Here is a 22490-nt window from a genome sequence, read left to right on the forward strand (position 1 = left end):
GCAAATCAACTTTTGCAGTCCAAACTGTCATTTTTAAATGAAAGTACGACTTAGCCCATCTCCATTACATCTCTTACCATATAAATATTGACCTCTACCCGTTTTAGCCCTCTGTAACACAATGTAACGTAACGTAACGTAACGCAAATCAACTTTTGCAGTCCAAAATGTCATTTTTAAATGAAAGTATGACTTAGTCCATCTCCATTACATCTCCTACCATATGAATATTACGGTCTACCAGTTTTAGCCCTCTGTAACACAATGTAACGTAACGTGGAAAATCAACTTTGTTGGATGACCAAATAACATTATTGAAAATGACATCCATGTTTAGCCATTACATCCAAACACAAAGAAAAATATTACCGCTTTTCTTGAGAAACTTATATATGGAGATCATATCTCCAGAGTCCACACAATAAGCCACACATCACACATCTTCTGTTTTCAAATCACAGCTCGCATCTAATTTAATGTTATTTTTTTTTTTTGCAGAAACTATGTTTTGAGAATATGCTCAATGTCAGCAATTACTATTCGTATCATCAAACTCCTTTCAGTCATCAAAAAACAAGCAGAGGTGCCGCATAAACCATTAAAGATTTGATGTATGCAAGGTACATCATTTTTGACAATTCTGTCACCGACACACCTTAGCGAGATGACTGCGCGCAACAGTACCCTAGCACTCTTAATAATTTTATTCAAGCACTGTTAACATAGCATAATGTAAGATTTTTTTTCACATTTCATATCGCGTGTGAAGATTAGAGAGAGAGAAGGCAAACATAGCTTGCAGCTAGTCAAAACTTATCATAACATATGATTTCACAGAGTTTTCAACCTTTGCCAGTTTTTCAATGTTTTCTCTTCACTTGTGCTAAGTGAGTCAGACAAAATGTGACATTTCATTTCATTATTAGCCAGGCAATATGCTATTAGCTAGATAGTCAAAACATATAATAAGCATTATTTCACAGGAATTTTTTCTAGCAAATATGCTTCCTTTAAGCAGGTCAACACATCAAACACCAGCAGTCCGCGAAATGCCCTTTAGTCAATAATCATCCTTTACAGTATTTCTTGACTAAAATAGCACTCCAAAACATAAGTGGTCATTTTTATTCTCACTGTCGCACTATAGTCAATAATTTGTTTCGCAGAGTGACAATTTATGCCTAGTGACGAGATTTCACGGTGAGCATAGTTTAAGAGAGTTCACACTATTAATTACGGTCATAGATATCTTATGTTATGTTTATGAAGATCATTACTTCTTATTTTTAACATTTTTCTTGCCCCCCAGCTTTCAGTCTTCTGTTATTCTTTTTCAAATAAAGTTTGCTTACTGTTTTCCAGTAGATTGGCTTCACATTACATATATTAATGAATTTTCAAATTCAGTTCAGTTTCTTTTCAATATCACAGCTTTGTTGTTCCCCTGCCAGTATCTAGTTCAAGACCTCTTATTATCAATGTCATTAATACTGCTATCATCAATCAGTTGAGGTAGAGCCATGCTGGGGTGAACATCTCCAAGTCTTGTCTGAAGACATCGAAAAGCCATTAAGGCAAATGGACTACATCACTCCTCCTGGACTCTGCTCGGACTACATCACTCCTCCTGGACTCTGCTCGGACTACATCACTCCTCCTGGACTCTGCTCTCTCTTACCCTCCTCTCCCACTTACGGCTTCCTGTAGGGGAAGCTAATGGTTGTCAAAAACCGCAAATGACCCCTGAGCAGTCTCACGCCGAGGGGGACCTCACCTCACCCTTCCATCCCTCCCTCCCTCCCTCACCCCTCCCCCCACCCCAAACAACATAACAGACTATGTTGGGACCCCTCTCACCTACACTCAGCCTCTACATAGGTTACTTACTATCATCAAAAACTATTATCTACACACAGGATTAAGTCTACGCCAAACACACATACATATCTAACTACTCTTTCCACATATTCCACTCTTATCCTTGTATTTGTTACTCAACCACATACTCTCCTACACCCCCAACAACATGACCTCCCATCTTTCCTGACCACATACCATAACACCGGACACTCACACGCGTCCGACACGCGCCAAACTTCCGGGAAAATTCCCCCCAAATCCTTTAGGACTACGACGACGCGCTGCGACTACGACGACACGTGCCACCTGTCCAGCTGGCACTCAAGAGTGTCACCTGGGCAGATGGCGCGCGTCGTCGTAGTCCTCAACTTCACTACTGAGAGGCAGAGGAAGATGTAGGGAGGCTGAGACGCAGAGTACGAAAGAACGAGACAGACAGAGACAGAGATAATAGCAGAGACTGAGAGACACAGAGAGTAAGAAACATAAAGTCAGAGAGTCAGAGACTTAAACGCAGAGACAGAGAGGCAAAGACAAAGAGTCAGCGACAGTGAGGCAGAGACAGAGAGGCAAAGAAGGACAGGCAGAAACAGAAACAGACAGAGAGGCAAAGACAGAAAGGTAGAGATCAAGAGGCAGAGACAGAAAGGCAGAGAGGCAGAGACAGAGATAGACAGAGACGTAGAATCAGAGGCAGAGAGGCTGAGACAAAGAGGCAGAGACAGAGAGGCAGAGATCGAGAGGCAGAGATCGAGAGGCAGAGACCGAGAGGCAGAGACAGAGAGGCAGAGACAGAGAACGAGGAAGAGACAGAGAGGTAGAGACAGAGAGGCAGAGACAGTGAGGCTGAGACAGAGAGGCTGAGACAGAGAGGATGAGACAGGGAAACAGAGAGGCAGAGACAGAGAGGCTGAGACAGAGAGGCTGAGACAGAGAGGCTGAGACAGAGAGGCAGAGACAGAGAGGCAGAGGCAGAGACAGAGAGGCAGAGTCAGAGAGGTAGAGACATAGAGGCTCAGAAAGAGAGGCTGAGACAGAGAGGCTGAGACAGAGAGGCTGAGACAGAGAGGCAGAGACAGAGAGGCAGAGACAGAGAGGCTGAGACAGAGAGGCAGAAACAGAGAGGCAGAGACAGAGAGGCAGAGACAGAGAGGCAGAGACAGTGAGGCAGAGACTGAGAGGCAAAGACAGAGAGGCTGAGACAGAGAGGCAGAGACAGAGAGGCTTAGACAAAGAGGCTGAGACAGAGAGGCTGAGACAGAGTGGCAGAGACAGAGAGGCAGAGACAGAGAGGTAGAGACAGAGAGGCAGAGACAGTGAGGCTGAGACAGAAAGGCTGAGACAGAGATGCTGAGACAGAGAGGCAGAGACAGAGAGGCAGAGACAGAGAGGCTGAGACAGAGAGGCAGAGACAGAGAGGCAGAGACCGAGAGGCTGAGACAGAGAGGCAGAAACAGAGAGGCAGAGACAGAGAGGCAGAGACAGAGAGGCAGAGACAGTGAGGCAGAGACAGAGGCAAAGACAGAGAGGCTGAGACAGAGAGGCAGAGACAGAGAGGCTTAGACAAAGAGGCTGAGACAGAGAGGCTGAGACAGAGAGGCAGAGACAGAGAGGCAGAGACAGAGAGGTAGAGACAGAGAGGCAGAGACAGTGAGGCTGAGACAGAAAGGCTGAGACAGAGATGCTGAGACAGAGATGCTGAGACAGAGAACGAAGCAGAGACAGAGAGGTAGAGACAGAGAGGCAGAGACAGTGAGGCTGAGACAGAAAGGCTGAGATAGAGATGCTGAGACAGAGATGCTGAGACAGAGAGGCAGAGACAGAGAGGCAGAGACAGAGAGGCTGAGACAGAGAGGCAGAGACAGAGGCAGAGACAGAGAGGCTGTGACAGAGAGGCTGAGACAGAGAGGCTGACACAGAGAGGCAGAGACAGAGAGGCAGAGACAGAGAAGCAGAGACAGAGAGTCAGAGACAGAGAGGCAGAGACAGAGAGGCAGAGACAGAGAGGCTGAGACAGAGAGGCTGAGACAGGGAAACAGAGAGGCAGAGACAGAGAGGCTGAGACAGAGAGGCTGAGACAGAGAGGCAGAGACAGAGAGGCAGAGACAGAGAGGCTGAGACAGAGAGGCTGAGACAGGGAAACAGAGAGGCAGAGACAGGGAAACAGAGAGGCAGAGACAGAGAGGCAGAGACAGAGAGGCTGAGACAGAGAGGCTGAGATGAAGAAGCAGAGACAGAGGCAGAGACAGAGAGGCTGAGACAGAGAGGCAGAAACAGAGAGGCAGAGACAGAGAGGCTTAGACAAAGAGGCTTAGACAGAGAGGCTGAGACCGAGAGGCTGAGACAGAGAGACTGAGACAGAGAAGCAGAGACAGAGACAGAGCCAGAGAGGCAGAGACATAGAGGCTCAGAAAGAGAGGCTGAGACAGAGAGGCTGACACAGAGAGGCAGAGACAGAGAGGCAGAGACAGAGAACCAGAGACAGAGAGGCTGAGACAGAGAGGCAGAAACAGAGAGGCAGAGACAGAGAGGCAGAGACAGAGAGGCAGAGACAGAGAGGCAGAGACAGAGAGGCATAGACAGAAAGGCAGAGACAGAGAGACAGAGACAGAGAGGCACAGACAGAGAGGCTGAAACAGCGAGGCTGGGACAGAGAGGCAGAGAAAGAGAGGCAGAAACAGACGCTGAGACAGAGAGGCAGAGACAGAAGAGGCAGAGACAGAGAGGCGGAGACAGAAGAGCCAGAGACAGAAAAGCTGAGACAGAGAGGCAGAGACAGAGAGGCTGAGACCGAGAGGCAGAGATAGAGAGGCTGGAACACAGAGGAAGAGCGAGGGAGAGCAAAGACAGAGAGGAAAAAACAAAGAAGCAGAGACCGAGAAGCAGAGGCAGAAACAGAGTGGCAGAGACAGAGAGGCAGAGACAGTGAAGCAGATGCAAAGAGGCAAAGGGAGAAACAGAGGCAGCGAGGCAGAGAGGCAGAGGAAGAGGTAGGGAGGCTGAGACGCAGAGTAGGAAAGGAAGAGACAGAGAGAGACAGAGATAATAGCAGAGACTGAGAGAGACAGAGAGTAAGAAACATAAAGGCAGAGAGTCAGAGACTTAAACGCAGAGACAGAGAGGCCAAGACAAAGAGGCAGAGACAGTGAGGCAGAGACAGAGAGGCAAAGACAGACAGGCAGAAACAGAAACAGACAGAGAGGCAAAGAAAGGTAGAGATCAAGAGGCAGAGACAGAGATCGACAGAGACGTAGAGGCAGAGGCAGAGAGGCTGAGACAGAGAGGCTGAGACAAAGATGCTGAGACAGAGAGGCAGAGACAGAGAGGCAGAGACAGAGAGGCAGAGACAGAGAGACAGAGAGGCAGAAACAGAGAACGAGGCAGAGACAGAGAGGTAGAGACAGAGAGGCAGAGACAGTGAGGCTGAGACAGAAAGGCTGAGACAGAGAGGCAGAGACAAAGAGGCTGAGACAGAGAGGCTCAGACAGAGAGGCTGACACAGGGAAACAGAGAGGCAGAGACAGAGAGGCAGAGACAGAGAGGCTGAGAAAGAGAGGCTGAGACAGAGAGGCTGAGACAGAGAAGCAGAGACAGAGAGGCAGAGACAGAGAGGCAGAGACAGAGAGGCAGAGACAGAGAGGCTGAGACAGAGAGGCTGAGACAGAGAGGCTGAGACAGAGAGGCAGAGACAGAGAGGCAGAGACAGAGAGGCAAAGACAGTGAGGCAGAGACAGAGAGGCAAAGACAGAGAGGCTAAGACAGAGAGGCTAAGACAGAGAGGCTTCTCACCAACACAGTAGACCAGGGAGCAGCACTCACCCTCTCACCAACACAGTAGACCAGGGAGGCAACACTCACCCTCTCACCAACACAGTAGACCAGGGAGGCAACACTCACCCTCTCACCAACACAGTAGGCCAGGGAGACAACACAGTAGACCAGGGAGGCAACACTCACCCTCTCACCAACACAGTAGACCAGGAAGGCAACACTCACCCTCTCACCAACACAGTAGACCAGGGAGGCAACACTCACCCTCTCACCAACACAGTAGGCCAGGGTGACAACACTGACCCTCTCACCAACACAGTACGCCAGGGTGACCACACTCACCCTCTCACCAACACAGTAGGCCAGGGAGACAACACTCACCCTCTCACCAACACAGTAGGCCAGGGAGGCAACACTCACCCTCTCACCAACACAGTAGTCCAGGGAGCAACACTCACCCTCTCACCAACACAGTAGACCAGGGAGGCAACACTGACCCTCTCACCAACACAGTAGGCCAGGGTGACAACATTCACCCTCTCACCAACACAGTAGGCCAGGGTGACAACACTCACCCTCTCACCAACACAGTAGGCCAGGGAGGCAACACTCACCCTCTCACCAACACAGTAGGCCAGGGTGACAACACTCACCCTCTCACCAACACAGTAGGCCAGGGTGACCACACTCACCCTCTCACCAACACAGTAGGCCAGGGAGGCAACACTGACCCTCTCACCAACACAGTAGGCCAGGGAGGCAACACTCACCCTCTCACCAACACAGTAGGCCAGGGAGGCAACACTGACCCTCTCACCAACACAGTAGGCCAGGGAGGCAACACTCACCCTCTCACCAACACAGTATGCCAGGGAGGCAGCACTCACCCTCTCACCAACACAGTAGACCAGGGAGGCAACACTCACCCTCTCACCAACACAGTAGACAAGGGAGACAACACTCACCCTCTCACCAACACAGTAGACCAGGGAGCAGCACTCACCCTCTCACCAACACAGTAGGCCAGGGAGGCAACACTCACCCTCTCACCAACACAGTAGGCCAGGGAGGCAACACTGACCCTCTCACCAACACAGTACGCCAGGGAGACAACACTCACCCTCTCACCAACACAGTAGGCCAGGGAGACAACACTCACCCTCTCACCAACACAGTAGGCCAGGGAGACAACACTCACCCTCTCACCAACACAGTAGGCCAGGGAGGCAACACTCACCCTCTCACCAACACAGTAGACCAGGGTGACCACACTCACCCTCTCACCAACACAGTAGACCAGGGAGACAACACTCACCCTCTCACCAACACAGTAGACCAGGGAGGCAACACTCACCCTCTCACCAACACAGTAGGCCAGGGAGACAACACTGACCCTCTCACCAACACAGTAGGCCAGGGAGACAACACTCACCCTCTCACCAACACAGTAGGCCAGGGAGACAACACTCACCCTCTCACCAACACAGTAGGCCAGGGAGGCAACACTCACCCTCTCACCAACACAGTAGACCAGGGTGACCACACTCACCCTCTCACCAACACAGTAGACCAGGGAGACAACACTCACCCTCTCACCAACACAGTAGGCCAGGGAGGCAACACTCACCCTCTCACCAACACAGTAGGCCAGGGGTGACCACACTCACCCTCTCACCAACACAGTAGGCCAGGGAGACAACACTCACCCTCTCACCAACACAGTAGGCCAGGGAGGCAACACTCACCCTCTCACCAACACAGTAGGCCAGGGTGACCACACTCACCCTCTCACCAACACAGTAGGCCAGGGAGGCAACACTCACCCTGGTTGATACCTGGTTGATACCTGGTTGATGGGGTTCTGGGAGTTCTTCTACTCCCCAAGCCCGGCCCGAGGCCAGGCTCGACTTGTGAGAGTTTGGTCCACCAGGCTGTTGCTTGGAGCGGCCCACAGGCCCACATACCCACCACAGCCCGGCTGGTCCGGCACTCCTTGGAGGAATAAATCTAGTTTCCTCTTGAAAATGTCCACGGTTGTTCCGGCAATATTTCTTATGCTTGCTGGGAGGACGTTGAACAACCGCGGACCTCTGATGTTTATACAGTGTTCTCTGATTGTGCCTATGGCACCTCTGCTCTTCATTGGTTCTATTCTACATTTTCTTCCATGTCGTTCACTCCAGTACGTTGTTATTTTACTGTGTAGATTTGGTACTTGGCCCTCCAGTATCTTCCAGGTGTATATTATTTGATATCTCTCTCGTCTTCTTTCTAGTGAGTACATTTGGAGGGCTTTGAGACGATCCCAATAATTTAGGTGCTTTATTGCGTCTATGCGTGCCGTATATGTTCTCTGTATTCCCTCTATTTCAGTAATCTCTCCTGCTTTGAAGGGGGAAGTGAGTACTGAGCAGTACTCAAGACGGGACAACACAAGTGCCTTGAAGAGCACAACCATTGTGATGGGACCCTCTCACCAACACAGTAGGCCAGGGAGCAACACTCACCCTCTCACCAACACAGTAGACCAGGGAGGCAACACTCACCCTCTCACTAACACAGTAGGCCAGGGAGGCAATACTCACCCTCTCACCAACACAGTAGGTCAGGGAGACAACACTCACCCTCTCACCAACACAGTAGGCCAGGGAGGCAACACTCACCCTCTCACCAACACAGTAGACCAGGGAGGCAACACTCACCCTCTCACCAACACAGTAGGCCAGGGTGACAACACTCACCCTCTCACCAACACAGTAGACCAGGGTGACAACACTCACCCTCTCACCAACACAGTAGGTCAGGGAGCAACACTCACCCTCTCACCAACACAGTAGGCCAGGGGTGACCACACTCACCCTCTCACCAACACAGTAGGCCAGGGTGACCACACTCACCCTCTCACCAACACAGTAGGCCAGGGTGACAACACTCACCCTCTCACCAACACAGTAGGCCAGGGGTGACCACACTCACCCTCTCACCAACACAGTAGGCCAGGGTGACAACACTCACCCTCTCACCAACACAGTTGGCCAGGGTGACCACACTCACCCCCTCACCAACACAGTAGGCCAGGGAGGCAACACTCACCCTCTCACCAACACAGTAGGCCAGGGAGGCAACACTCACCCTCTCACCAACACAGTAGACCAGGGTGACCACACTCACCCTCTCACCAACACAGTAGACCAGGGAGCAACACTCACCCTCTCACCAACACAGTAGGCCAGGGTGACAACACTCACCCTCTCACCAACACAGTAGGCCAGGGAGGCAACACTCACCCTCTCACCAACACAGTAGACCAGGGAGCAACACTCCCCCTCTCACCAACACAGTAGGCCAGGGTGACCACACTTACCCTCTCACCAACACAGTAGGCCAGGGGTGACCACACTCACCCTCTCACCAACACAGTAGGCCAGGGTGACCACACTCACCCTTTCACCAACACAGTAGGCCAAGGTGACCACACTCACCCTCTCACCAACACAGTAGACCAGGGAGGCAACACAGTAGACCAGGGAGGCAACACTCTTCTTCTTACCAACACAGTAGGCCAGGGAGGCAACACTCACCCTCTCACCAACACAGTAGACCAGGGAGCAACACTCCCCCTCTCACCAACACAGTAGGCCAGGGTGACCACACTTACCCTCTCACCAACACAGTAGGCCAGGGGTGACCACACTCACCCTCTCACCAACACAGTAGACCAGGGTGACCACACACACCCCTCTCACCAACACAGTAGGCCAGGGTGACAACACTCACCTCTCACCAACACAGTATGCCAGGGAGGCAACACAGTAGACCAGGGAGGCAACACTCACCCTCTCACCAACACAGTAGACCAGGGAGGCTACACTCACCCTCTCACCAACACAGTAGACCAGGGGTGACCACACTGACCCTCTCACCAACACAGTAGACCAGGGTGACCACACTCACCCCTCTCACCAACACAGTAGGCCAGGGAGACAACACTCACCCTCTCACCAACACAGTAGGCCAGGGAGCAACACTCACCCTCTCACCAACACTGTAGACCAGGGAGGCAACACTCACCCTCTCACTAACACAGTAGGCCAGGGAGGCAATACTCACCCACTCACCAACACAGTAGGTCAGGGAGACAACACTCACCCTCTCACCAACACAGTAGGCCAGGGAGGCAACACTTACCCTCTCACCAACACAGTAGACCAGGGAGGCAACACTCACCCTCTCACCAACACAGTAGGCCAGGGAGGCAACACTCACCCTCTCAACAACACAGTAGACCAGGGAGACAACACTCACCCTCTCACCAACACAGTAGGCCAGGGAGACAACACTCACCCTCTCACCAACACAGTAGGCCAGGGTGACAACACTCACCTCTCACCAACACAGTATGCCAGGGAGGCAACACAGTAGACCAGGGAGGCAACACTCACCCTCTCACCAACACAGTAGACCAGGGAGGCAACACTCACCCTCTCACCAACACAGTAGACCAGGGGTGACCACACTGACCCTCTCACCAACACAGTAGACCAGGGTGACCACACTCACCCCTCTCACCAACACAGTAGGCCAGGGAGGCAACACTCACCCTCTCACCAACACAGTAGACCAGGGAGGCAACACTTACCCTCTCACCAACACAGTAGACCAGGGAGGCAACACTCACCCTCTCACCAACACAGTAGGCCAGGGAGACAACACTCACCCTCTCTCCAACACAGTAGGCCAGGGAGACAACACTCACCCTCTCACCAACACAGTAGACCAGGGAGCAACACTCACCCTCTCACCAACACAGTAGGCCAGGGAGCAACACTCACCCTCTCACCAACACTGTAGACCAGGGAGGCAACACTCACCCTCTCACTAACACAGTAGGCCTGGGAGGCAATACTCACCCTCTCACCAACACAGTAGGTCAGGGAGACAACACTCACCCTCTCACCAACACAGTAGGCCAGGGAGGCAACACTCACCCTCTCACCAACACAGTAGACCAGGGAGGCAACACTCACCCTCTCACCAACACAGTAGGCCAGGGAGGCAACACTCACCCTCTCAACAACACAGTAGACCAGGGAGACAACACTCACCCTCTCACCAACACAGTAGGCCAGGGTGACCACACTCACCCTCTCACCAACACAGTAGACCAGGGAGGCAACACTCACCCTCTCACCAACACAGTAGGCCAGGGGTGACCACACTCACCCTCTCACCAACACAGTAGGCCAGGGTGACCACACTCACCCTCTCACCAACACAGTAGACCAGGGAGCAACACTCACCCTCGCACCAACACAGTAGGGCAGGGGTGACCACACTCACCCTCTCACCAACACAGTAGGCCAGGGAGGCAACACTTACCCACTCACCAACACAGTAGGCCAGGGTGACCACACTGACCCTCTCACCAACACAGTAGACCAGGGTGACCGCACTCACCCCTCTCACCAACACAGTAGGCCAGGGAGACAACACTCACCCTCTCACCAACTCAGTAGGCCAGGGTGACCACACTCACCCTCTCACCAACACAGTAGGCCAGGGAGGCAACACTTACCCTCTCACCAACACAGTAGGCCAGGGTGACCACACTCACCCTCCCACCAACACAGTAGACCAGGGAGCAACACTCACCCTCTCACCAACACAGTAGTCCAGGGGTGACTACACTCACCCTCTCACCAACACAGTAGACCAGGGAGGCAACACTCACCCTCTCACCAACACAGTAGGCCAGGGTGACCACATTCACCCTCTCACCAACACAGTAGGCGAGGGGTGACCACACTCACCCTCTCACCAACACAGTAGGCCAGGGAGGCAACACTCACCCTCTCACCAACACAGTAGGCCAGGGTGACCACACTCACCCTCTCACCAACACAGTAGACCAGGGAGCAACGCTCACCCTCTCACCAACACAGTAGGCCAGGGGTGACCACACTCACCCTCTCACCAACACAGTAGGCCAGGGTGACCACACTCACCCTCTCACCAACACAGTAGACCAGGGAGCAACAGTCACCCCTCTCACCAACACAGTAGGCCAGGGTGACCACACTCACCCTCTCACCAACACAGTAGGCCAGGGTGACCACACTCACCCTCTCACCAACACAGTAGGCCAGGGTGACCACACTCACCCTCTCACCAACACAGTAGGCCAAGGTGACCACACTCACCCTCTCACCAACACAGTAGACCAGGGAGGCAACACAGTAGACCAGGGAGGCAACACTCTTCTTCTTACCAACACAGTAGGCCAGGGAGGCAACACTCACCCTCTCACCAACACAGTAGACCAGGGAGCAACACTCCCCCTCTCACCAACACAGTAGGCCAGGGTGACCACACTTACCCTCTCACCAACACAGTAGGCCAGGGGTGACCACACTCACCCTCTCACCAACACAGTAGACCAGGGTGACCACACACACCCCTCTCACCAACACAGTAGGCCAGGGTGACAACACTCACCTCTCACCAACACAGTATGCCAGGGAGGCAACACAGTAGACCAGGGAGGCAACACTCACCCTCTCACCAACACAGTAGACCAGGGAGGCTACACTCACCCTCTCACCAACACAGTAGACCAGGGGTGACCACACTGACCCTCTCACCAACACAGTAGACCAGGGTGACCACACTCACCCCTCTCACCAACACAGTAGGCCAGGGAGACAACACTCACCCTCTCACCAACACAGTAGGCCAGGGAGCAACACTCACCCTCTCACCAACACTGTAGACCAGGGAGGCAACACTCACCCTCTCACTAACACAGTAGGCCAGGGAGGCAATACTCACCCACTCACCAACACAGTAGGTCAGGGAGACAACACTCACCCTCTCACCAACACAGTAGGCCAGGGAGGCAACACTCACCCTCTCACCAACACAGTAGACCAGGGAGGCAACACTCACCCTCTCACCAACACAGTAGGCCAGGGAGGCAACACTCACCCTCTCAACAACACAGTAGACCAGGGAGACAACACTCACCCTCTCACCAACACAGTAGGCCAGGGAGACAACACTCACCCTCTCACCAACACAGTAGGCCAGGGTGACAACACTCACCTCTCACCAACACAGTATGCCAGGGAGGCAACACAGTAGACCAGGGAGGCAACACTCACCCTCTCACCAACACAGTAGACCAGGGAGGCAACACTCACCCTCTCACCAACACAGTAGACCAGGGGTGACCACACTGACCCTCTCACCAACACAGTAGACCAGGGTGACCACACTCACCCCTCTCACCAACACAGTAGGCCAGGGAGGCAACACTCACCCTCTCACCAACACAGTAGACCAGGGAGGCAACACTTACCCTCTCACCAACACAGTAGACCAGGGAGGCAACACTCACCCTCTCACCAACACAGTAGGCCAGGGAGACAACACTCACCCTCTCTCCAACACAGTAGGCCAGGGAGACAACACTCACCCTCTCACCAACACAGTAGACCAGGGAGCAACACTCACCCTCTCACCAACACAGTAGGCCAGGGAGCAACACTCACCCTCTCACCAACACTGTAGACCAGGGAGGCAACACTCACCCTCTCACTAACACAGTAGGCCAGGGAGGCAATACAACTCACCCTCTCACCAACACAGTAGGTCAGGGAGACAACACTCACCCTCTCACCAACACAGTAGGTCAGGGAGGCAACACTCACCCTCTCACCAACACAGTAGACCAGGGAGGCAACACTCACCCTCTCACCAACACAGTAGGCCAGGGAGGCAACACTCACCCTCTCAACAACACAGTAGACCAGGGAGACAACACTCACCCTCTCACCAACACAGTAGGCCAGGGTGACCACACTCACCCTCTCACCAACACAGTAGACCAGGGAGGCAACACTCACCCTCTCACCAACACAGTAGGCCAGGGGTGACCACACTCACCCCTCTCACCAACACAGTAGGCCAGGGTGACCACACTCACCCTCTCACCAACACAGTAGACCAGGGAGCAACACTCACCCTCGCACCAACACAGTAGGGCAGGGGTGACCACACTCACCCTCTCACCAACACAGTAGGCCAGGGAGGCAACACTTACCCACTCACCAACACAGTAGGCCAGGGTGACCACACTGACCCTCTCACCAACACAGTAGACCAGGGTGACCGCACTCACCCCTCTCACCAACACAGTAGGCCAGGGAGACAACACTCACCCTCTCACCAACTCAGTAGGCCAGGGTGACCACACTCACCCTCTCACCAACACAGTAGGCCAGGGAGGCAACACTTACCCTCTCACCAACACAGTAGGCCAGGGTGACCACACTCACCCTCCCACCAACACAGTAGACCAGGGAGCAACACTCACCCTCTCACCAACACAGTAGTCCAGGGGTGACTACACTCACCCTCTCACCAACACAGTAGACCAGGGAGGCAACACTCACCCTCTCACCAACACAGTAGGCCAGGGTGACCACATTCACCCTCTCACCAACACAGTAGGCGAGGGGTGACCACACTCACCCTCTCACCAACACAGTAGGCCAGGGAGGCAACACTCACCCTCTCACCAACACAGTAGGCCAGGGTGACCACACTCACCCTCTCACCAACACAGTAGACCAGGGAGCAACGCTCACCCTCTCACCAACACAGTAGGCCAGGGGTGACCACACTCACCCTCTCACCAACACAGTAGGCCAGGGTGACCACACTCACCCTCTCACCAACACAGTAGACCAGGGAGCAACAGTCACCCCTCTCACCAACACAGTAGGCCAGGGTGACCACACTCACCCTCTCACCAACACAGTAGGCCAGGGTGACCACACTCACCCTCTCACCAACACAGTAGGTCAGGGTGACCACACTCACCCTCTCACCAACACAGTAGGCCAGGGTGACCACACTCACCCTCTCACCAACACAGTAGGCCAGGGTGACCACACTCACCCTCTCACCAACACAGTAGACCGGGGTGACCACACTCACCCTCTCACCAACACAGTAGGCCAGGGGTGACCACACTCACCCTCTCACCAACACAGTAGGCCAGGGTGACCACACTCACCCTCTCACCAACACAGTAGGTCAGGGTGACCACACTCACCCTCTCACTAACACAGTAGGCCAGGGTGACCACACTCACCCTCTCACCAACACAGTAGGCCAGGGGTGACCACACTCACCCTCTCACCAACACAGTAGGCCAGGGTGACCACACTCACCCTCTCACCAACACAGTAGACCAGGGAGCAACACTCACCCCTCTCACCAACACCGTAGGGCAGGGGTGACCACACTCACCCTCTCACCAACACAGTAGGCCAGGGAGGCAACACTTACCCTCTCACCAACACAGTAGGCCAGGGTGACCACACTGACCCTCTCACCAACACAGTAGACCAGGGTGACCGCACTCACCCCTCTCACCAACACAGTAGGCCAGGGAGACAACACTCACCCTCTCACCAACTCAGTAGGCCAGGGTGACCACACTCACCCTCTCACCAACACAGTAGGCCAGGGAGGCAACACTTACCCTCTCACCAACACAGTAGGCCAGGGTGACCACACTCACCCTCCCACCAACACAGTAGACCAGGGAGCAACACTCACCCTCTCACCAACACAGTAGTCCAGGGGTGACTACACTCACCCTCTCACCAACACAGTAGACCAGGGAGGCAACACTCACCCTCTCACTAACACAGTAGGCCAGGGAGGCAATACTCACCCTCTCACCAACACAGTAGGTCAGGGAGACAACACTCACCCTCTCACCAACACAGTAGGCCAGGGAGGCAACACTCACCCTCTCACCAACACAGTAGACCAGGGAGGCAACACTCACCCTCTCACCAACACAGTAGGCCAGGGAGGCAACACTCACCCTCTCAACAACACAGTAGACCAGGGAGACAACACTCACCCTCTCACCAACACAGTAGGCCAGGGTGACCACACTCACCCTCTCACCAACACAGTAGACCAGGGAGGCAACACTCACCCTCTCACCAACACAGTAGGCCAGGGGTGACCACACTCACCCTCTCACCAACACAGTAGGAAAGGGTGACCACACTCACCCTCTCACCAACACAGTAGACCAGGGAGCAACACTCACCCTCGCACCAACACAGTAGGGCAGGGGTGACCACACTCACCCTCTCACCAACACAGTAGGCCAGGGAGGCAATACTCACCCACTCACCAACACAGTAGGTCAGGGAGACAACACTCACCTTCTCACCAACACAGTAGGCCAGGGAGGCAACACTCACCCTCTCACCAACACAGTAGACCAGGGAGGCAACACTCACCCTCTCACCAACACAGTAGGCCAGGGAGGCAACACTCACCCTCTCAACAACACAGTAGACCAGGGAGACAACACTCACCCTCTCACCAACACAGTAGGCCAGGGAGACAACACTCACCCTCTCACCAACACAGTAGGCCAGGGTGACAACACTCACCTCTCACCAACACAGTATGCCAGGGAGGCAACACAGTAGACCAGGGAGGCAACACTCACCCTCTCACCAACACAGTAGACCAGGGAGGCAACACTCACCCTCTCACCAACACAGTAGACCAGGGGTGACCACACTGACCCTCTCACCAACACAGTAGACCAGGGTGACCACACTCACCCCTCTCACCAACACAGTAGGCCAGGGAGGCAACACTCACCCTCTCACCAACACAGTAGACCAGGGAGGCAACACTTACCCTCTCACCAACACAGTAGACCAGGGAGGCAACACTCACCCTCTCACCAACACAGTAGGCCAGGGAGACAACACTCACCCTCTCACCAACACAGTAGGCCAGGGAGACAACACTCACCCTCTCACCAACACAGTAGACCAGGGAGCAACACTCACCCTCTCACCAACACAGTAGGCCAGGGAGCAACACTCACCCTCTCACCAACACTGTAGACCAGGGAGGCAACACTCACCCTCTCACTAACACAGTAGGCCAGGGTGACAACACTCACCCTCTCACCAACACAGTAGACCAGGGAGGCAACACTCACCCTCTCACCAACACAGTAGACCAGGGAGGCAATACTCACCCTCTCACCAACACAGTAGGTCAGGGAGACAACACTCACCCTCTCACCAACACAGTAGGCCAGGGAGGCAACACTCACCCTCTCACCAACACAGTAGACCAGGGAGGCAACACTCACCCTCTCACCAACACAGTAGGCCAGGGAGGCAACACTCACCCTCTCAACAACACAGTAGACCAGGGAGACAACACTCACCCTCTCACCAACACAGTAGGCCAGGGTGACCACACTCACCCTCTCACCAACACAGTAGGTCAGGGTGACCACACTCACCCTCTCACCAACACAGTAGGCCAGGGTGACCACACTCACCCTCTCACCAACACAGTAGGCCAGGGTGACCACACTCACCCTCTCACCAACACAGTAGACCGGGGTGACCACACTCACCCTCTCACCAACACAGTAGGCCAGGGGTGACCACACTCACCCTCTCACCAACACAGTAGGCCAGGGTGACCACACTCACCCTCTCACCAACACAGTAGGTCAGGGTGACCACACTCACCCTCTCACTAACACAGTAGGCCAGGGTGACCACACTCACCCTCTCACCAACACAGTAGGCCAGGGGTGACCACACTCACCCTCTCACCAACACAGTAGGCCAGGGTGACCACACTCACCCTCTCACCAACACAGTAGACCAGGGAGCAACACTCACCCCTCTCACCAACACCGTAGGGCAGGGGTGACCACACTGACCCTCTCACCAACACAGTAGGCCAGGGAGGCAACACTTACCCTCTCACCAACACAGTAGGCCAGGGTGACCACACTGACCCTCTCACCAACACAGTAGACCAGGGTGACCGCACTCACCCCTCTCACCAACACAGTAGGCCAGGGAGACAACACTCACCCTCTCACCAACTCAGTAGGCCAGGGTGACCACACTCACCCTCTCACCAACACAGTAGGCCAGGGAGGCAACACTTACCCTCTCACCAACACAGTAGGCCAGGGTGACCACACTCACCCTCCCACCAACACAGTAGACCAGGGAGCAACACTCACCCTCTCACCAACACAGTAGTCCAGGGGTGACTACACTCACCCTCTCACCAACACAGTAGACCAGGGAGGCAACACTCACCCTCTCACTAACACAGTAGGCCAGGGAGGCAATACTCACCCTCTCACCAACACCGTAGGTCAGGGAGACAACACTCACCCTCTCACCAACACAGTAGGCCAGGGAGGCAACACTCACCGTCTCACCAACACAGTAGACCAGGGAGGCAACACTCACCCTCTCACCAACACAGTAGGCCAGGGAGGCAACACTCACCCTCTCACCAACACAGTAGACCAGGGTGACAACACTCACCCTCTCACCAACACAGTAGGTCAGGGAGGCAACACTCTTCTTCTTACCAACACAGTAGGCCAGGGAGGCAACACTCACCTCTCACCAACACAGTAGACCAGGGTGACCACACACACCCCTCTCACCAACACAGTAGGCCAGGGTGACAACACTCTCCCTCTCACCAACACAGTATGCCAGGGAGGCAACACAGTAGACCAGGGAGGCAACACTCACCCTCTCACCAACACAGTAGGCCAGGGTGACCACATTCACCCTCTCACCAACACAGTAGGCCAGGGGTGACCACACTCACCCTCTCACCAACACAGTAGGCCAGGGAGGCAACACTCACCCTCTCACCAACACAGTAGGCCAGGGTGACCACACTCACCCTCTCACCAACACAGTAGACCAGGGAGCAACGCTCACCCTCTCACCAACACAGTAGGCCAGGGGTGACCACACTCACCCTCTCACCAACACAGTAGGCCAGGGTGACCACACTCACCCTCTCACCAACACAGTAGACCAGGGAGCAACAGTCACCCCTCTCACCAACACAGTAGGCCAGGGTGACCACACTCACCCTCTCACCAACACAGTAGGCCAGGGTGACCACACTCACCCTCTCACCAACACAGTAGGTCAGGGTGACCACACTCACCCTCTCACCAACACAGTAGGCCAGGGTGACCACACTCACCCTCTCACCAACACAGTAGGCCAGGGTGACCACACTCACCCTCTCACCAACACAGTAGACCGGGGTGACCACACTCACCCTCTCACCAACACAGTAGGCCAGGGGTGACCACACTCACCCTCTCACCAACACAGTAGGCCAGGGTGACCACACTCACCCTCTCACCAACACAGTAGGTCAGGGTGACCACACTCACCCTCTCACTAACACAGTAGGCCAGGGTGACCACACTCACCCTCTCACCAACACAGTAGGCCAGGGGTGACCACACTCACCCTCTCACCAACACAGTAGGCCAGGGTGACCACACTCACCCTCTCACCAACACAGTAGACCAGGGAGCAACACTCACCCCTCTCACCAACACAGTAGGCCAGGGTGACCACACTCACCCTCTCACCAACACAGTAGGCCAGGGTGACCACACTCACCCTCTCACCAACACAGTAGGTCAGGGTGACCACACTCACCAACACAGTAGGCCAGGGAGGCAACACTCACCCTCTCACCAACACAGTAGACCAGGGAGCAACACTCACCCTCTCACAAACACAGTAGTCCAGGGGTGACCACACTCACCCTCTCACCAACACAGTAGGCCAGGGGTGACCACACTCACCCTCTCACCAACACAGTAGGCCAGGGAGGCAACACTCACCCTCTCACCATCACAGTAGGCCAGGGTGACCACACTCACCCCTCTCACCAACACAGTAGGCCAGGGTGACCACACTCACCCTCTCACCAACACAGTAGACCAGGGAGCAACACTCACCCTCTCACCAACACAGTAGGCCAGGGTGACCACACTCACACTCTCACTAACACAGTAGACCAGGGGTGACAACACTCACCCTCACACCAACACAGTAGGTCAGGGAGGCAACACTCACCCTCTCACCAACACAGTAGGTCAGGGTGACAACACTCACCCTCTCACCAACACAGTAGGTCAGGGTGACCACACTCACCCTCTCACCAACACAGTAGGCCAGGGTGACAACACTCACCCTCTCACCAACACAGTAGGCCAGGGTGACCACACTCACCCCCTCTCACCAACACAGTAGGCCAGGGAGGCAACACTCACCATCTCACCAACACAGTAGGTCAGGGAGGCAACACTCACCCTCTCACCAACACAGTAGGTCAGGGTGACAACACTCACCCTCTCACCAACACAGTAGGCCAGGGTGACCACACTCACCCCTCTCACCAACACAGTAGGCCAGAGAGGCAACACTCACCCTCTCACCAACACAGTAGGCCAGGGTGACCACACTCACCCCTCTCACCAACACAGTAGGCCAGGGAGCAACACTCACCCTCTCACCAACACAGTAGGTCAGGGTGACAACACTCACCCTCTCACCAACACAGTAGGCCAGGGTGACCAAACTCACCCCTCTCACCAACACAGTAGGCTCACACAGCTTATATACCTACTATATACATGCCTCACCTGTGACAGAAAAAAACAAGTTTTTTGAAAAACAGGGCCATCTGTTGGACGTAAGACGACCACATGCAGAGATCTCCGAAAGATCTTCACCTATTGCTTTGAAATTTTGACACAGCTTTCCATTCAAATACATGCAGGTTTTTATATACCTACAATATAGATGACACCTGTGATAAGTAAAAATATGCCGTTTTTGAAAAACAACGCTATCTGTTGTAAATAATAGCAACACATGCTATACTAAACATGTTACGATTACATTTCAATGTTACCGATTGCATTGACAAATTGAATTTTCATAGATTTTGATTTATTTTTCCTTTTGATTGAAATATTTGGTGTAGCATTACGTTGGAATTGAGCTGTGTTGTTTACCATACCTTTCAATTCGTAAGTATAAGTATTGATGCCACACCTGTGACAGGTTAAACACAGAAATCACAATAGTGTGATGCATCAATTTACAAATCCACAAGGACCGTGACTAAGATTCGTACCTACGTTAGAGATCTTTCCCAGACGCTGACTTAATCGATTGAGCTACGACATGGTCAAAAGAATTGAAACCAGAAGTTCTACTGGACTTACTTGGATCCTGCAGCCTCTCCAAGACACAAACCCAAGTAAGCCCAGTAGAACTTCTGGTTTCAACTCCTTTGACCATGTCGTAGCTCAGTCGATTAAGGCAGCATCTGGGATGATCTAGTATGTAGGTGCATATCCTCGTCATGGCCCTTGTGGATTTGTTCTGTGACAGGTAAAAACATTTTTTTTAAGAAACAGCACCATCTGTTGCATGTAAGGGAAACTCACTCTGTACTAAGTATGTTACGATTGCACTTCAATGTCTCCGATTACATTGACAAATTAAATTTTCATATAATTTGATTTGTTTTCATTTTCATTTAATTATTTTGTGTGACATTGACTTCTTTACCGATTGCTTTTTAACTTTGACACAATGTTGCATTCAAATAGGCGCATGTTTTTATATATCTACTATATACATGCCTCACCTGTGACAGGAAAAAACATTCTTTTTTGAAAAACAGCTCCATCTGTTGGACGTAAGAGCAATACACACTGTAATCTCCGAAAGTTCTTCGCCGATTGCTTTGATAATTTGACACAACGTTCCATTCGAATATGTGTGTGTTTTTATATTTACCATACTGTTCATATTGTGAGAATAGTTTTTGTATTTTTTCATTGTTTTTCATTTCGTTTTTTAACTGTTCTACTTATTTTTCAGTGATGCGTGAAAACTTAATAAGATCATCAGATGTTCCCATTTTTCTGACGGGAACATCAAATCATTTGAGAACGCATCGGACGAGGTAGTGAGGAATGGTGGGGGAGGACGAGGGGATATGAATTTGGAATGGTGGTGAGGACGAGAGGACTAGAGAGGGGAATGGTGGGGAGAACGATGGGATTGTGTTTGGGGTAATGGTGGGAAGGACAAGGCGATAGGGGAATGGAAGATGTTTGGGACGAAGGAATGGAGGGTGGAGAGTTGCGGGAGGACAAGAGAGCAGTAAAGTGGGAGATGATGGGGAGGACGAGGGGACGGGGAAGTGTAGCATTGTGAGGAGGAGGAGGGGGACGGGGGAATGGAGAATGGGGGGGAGGACAAGGAAACCGTTGAGTGGAGGATGGTGGGGAGGACAAGGGGACGGGGGAGGAAGGAATGATGGGGAGGACAGGAGTACGGGCTAGTTAAGAATGGTGGGGAGGACGAGTGGACAGGGGAAGTGGGGAATGATGGGGAGGACGAGGGGGCAATAGTGGGGGAGGATGACGACACAGGGGAATGGTTGGGAGGACTATGGGATGGGATGGGATGGGATGGAAGAGGTAGACTAGTGGAAAGGTCAGGAAGGACAGGGAAGGGTTGCTGCGACGTTGTTGAGCCAAAGCAATGCGTGGCTGGGTACAGCCAATCTATATATATTTTTTAATACCTATTAAATAGATGTCACATCTGTGACAGGTAAAAACCTGCTTTTTACAAAAAAAAAGCACCATATGTTGCATGTAACACATTCTATACTAAATATATTACGATTCCATTTAAATGTTTGCGATTGCATTGATAAATTGAATTATCATAGATTTCGAATTATTTTCATTTTGATTTAATTATTTTGTGAGACCTTGCCATGGAATTGAGCTGTGTAGTTTACCATACCATTCATTTTGTAAGTATAAGTATAGATGCCACACCAGGCAAAGGTAAAAACCTTCTTTAAGAAACAGTGCCATCTGTTGCACATAAGAGCAACGCACG

Source organism: Procambarus clarkii, unplaced genomic scaffold (genome assembly GCF_040958095.1).
Source record: "Procambarus clarkii isolate CNS0578487 unplaced genomic scaffold, FALCON_Pclarkii_2.0 HiC_scaffold_233, whole genome shotgun sequence".
Classification (NCBI taxonomy): Eukaryota; Metazoa; Arthropoda; class Malacostraca; order Decapoda; family Cambaridae; genus Procambarus; species Procambarus clarkii.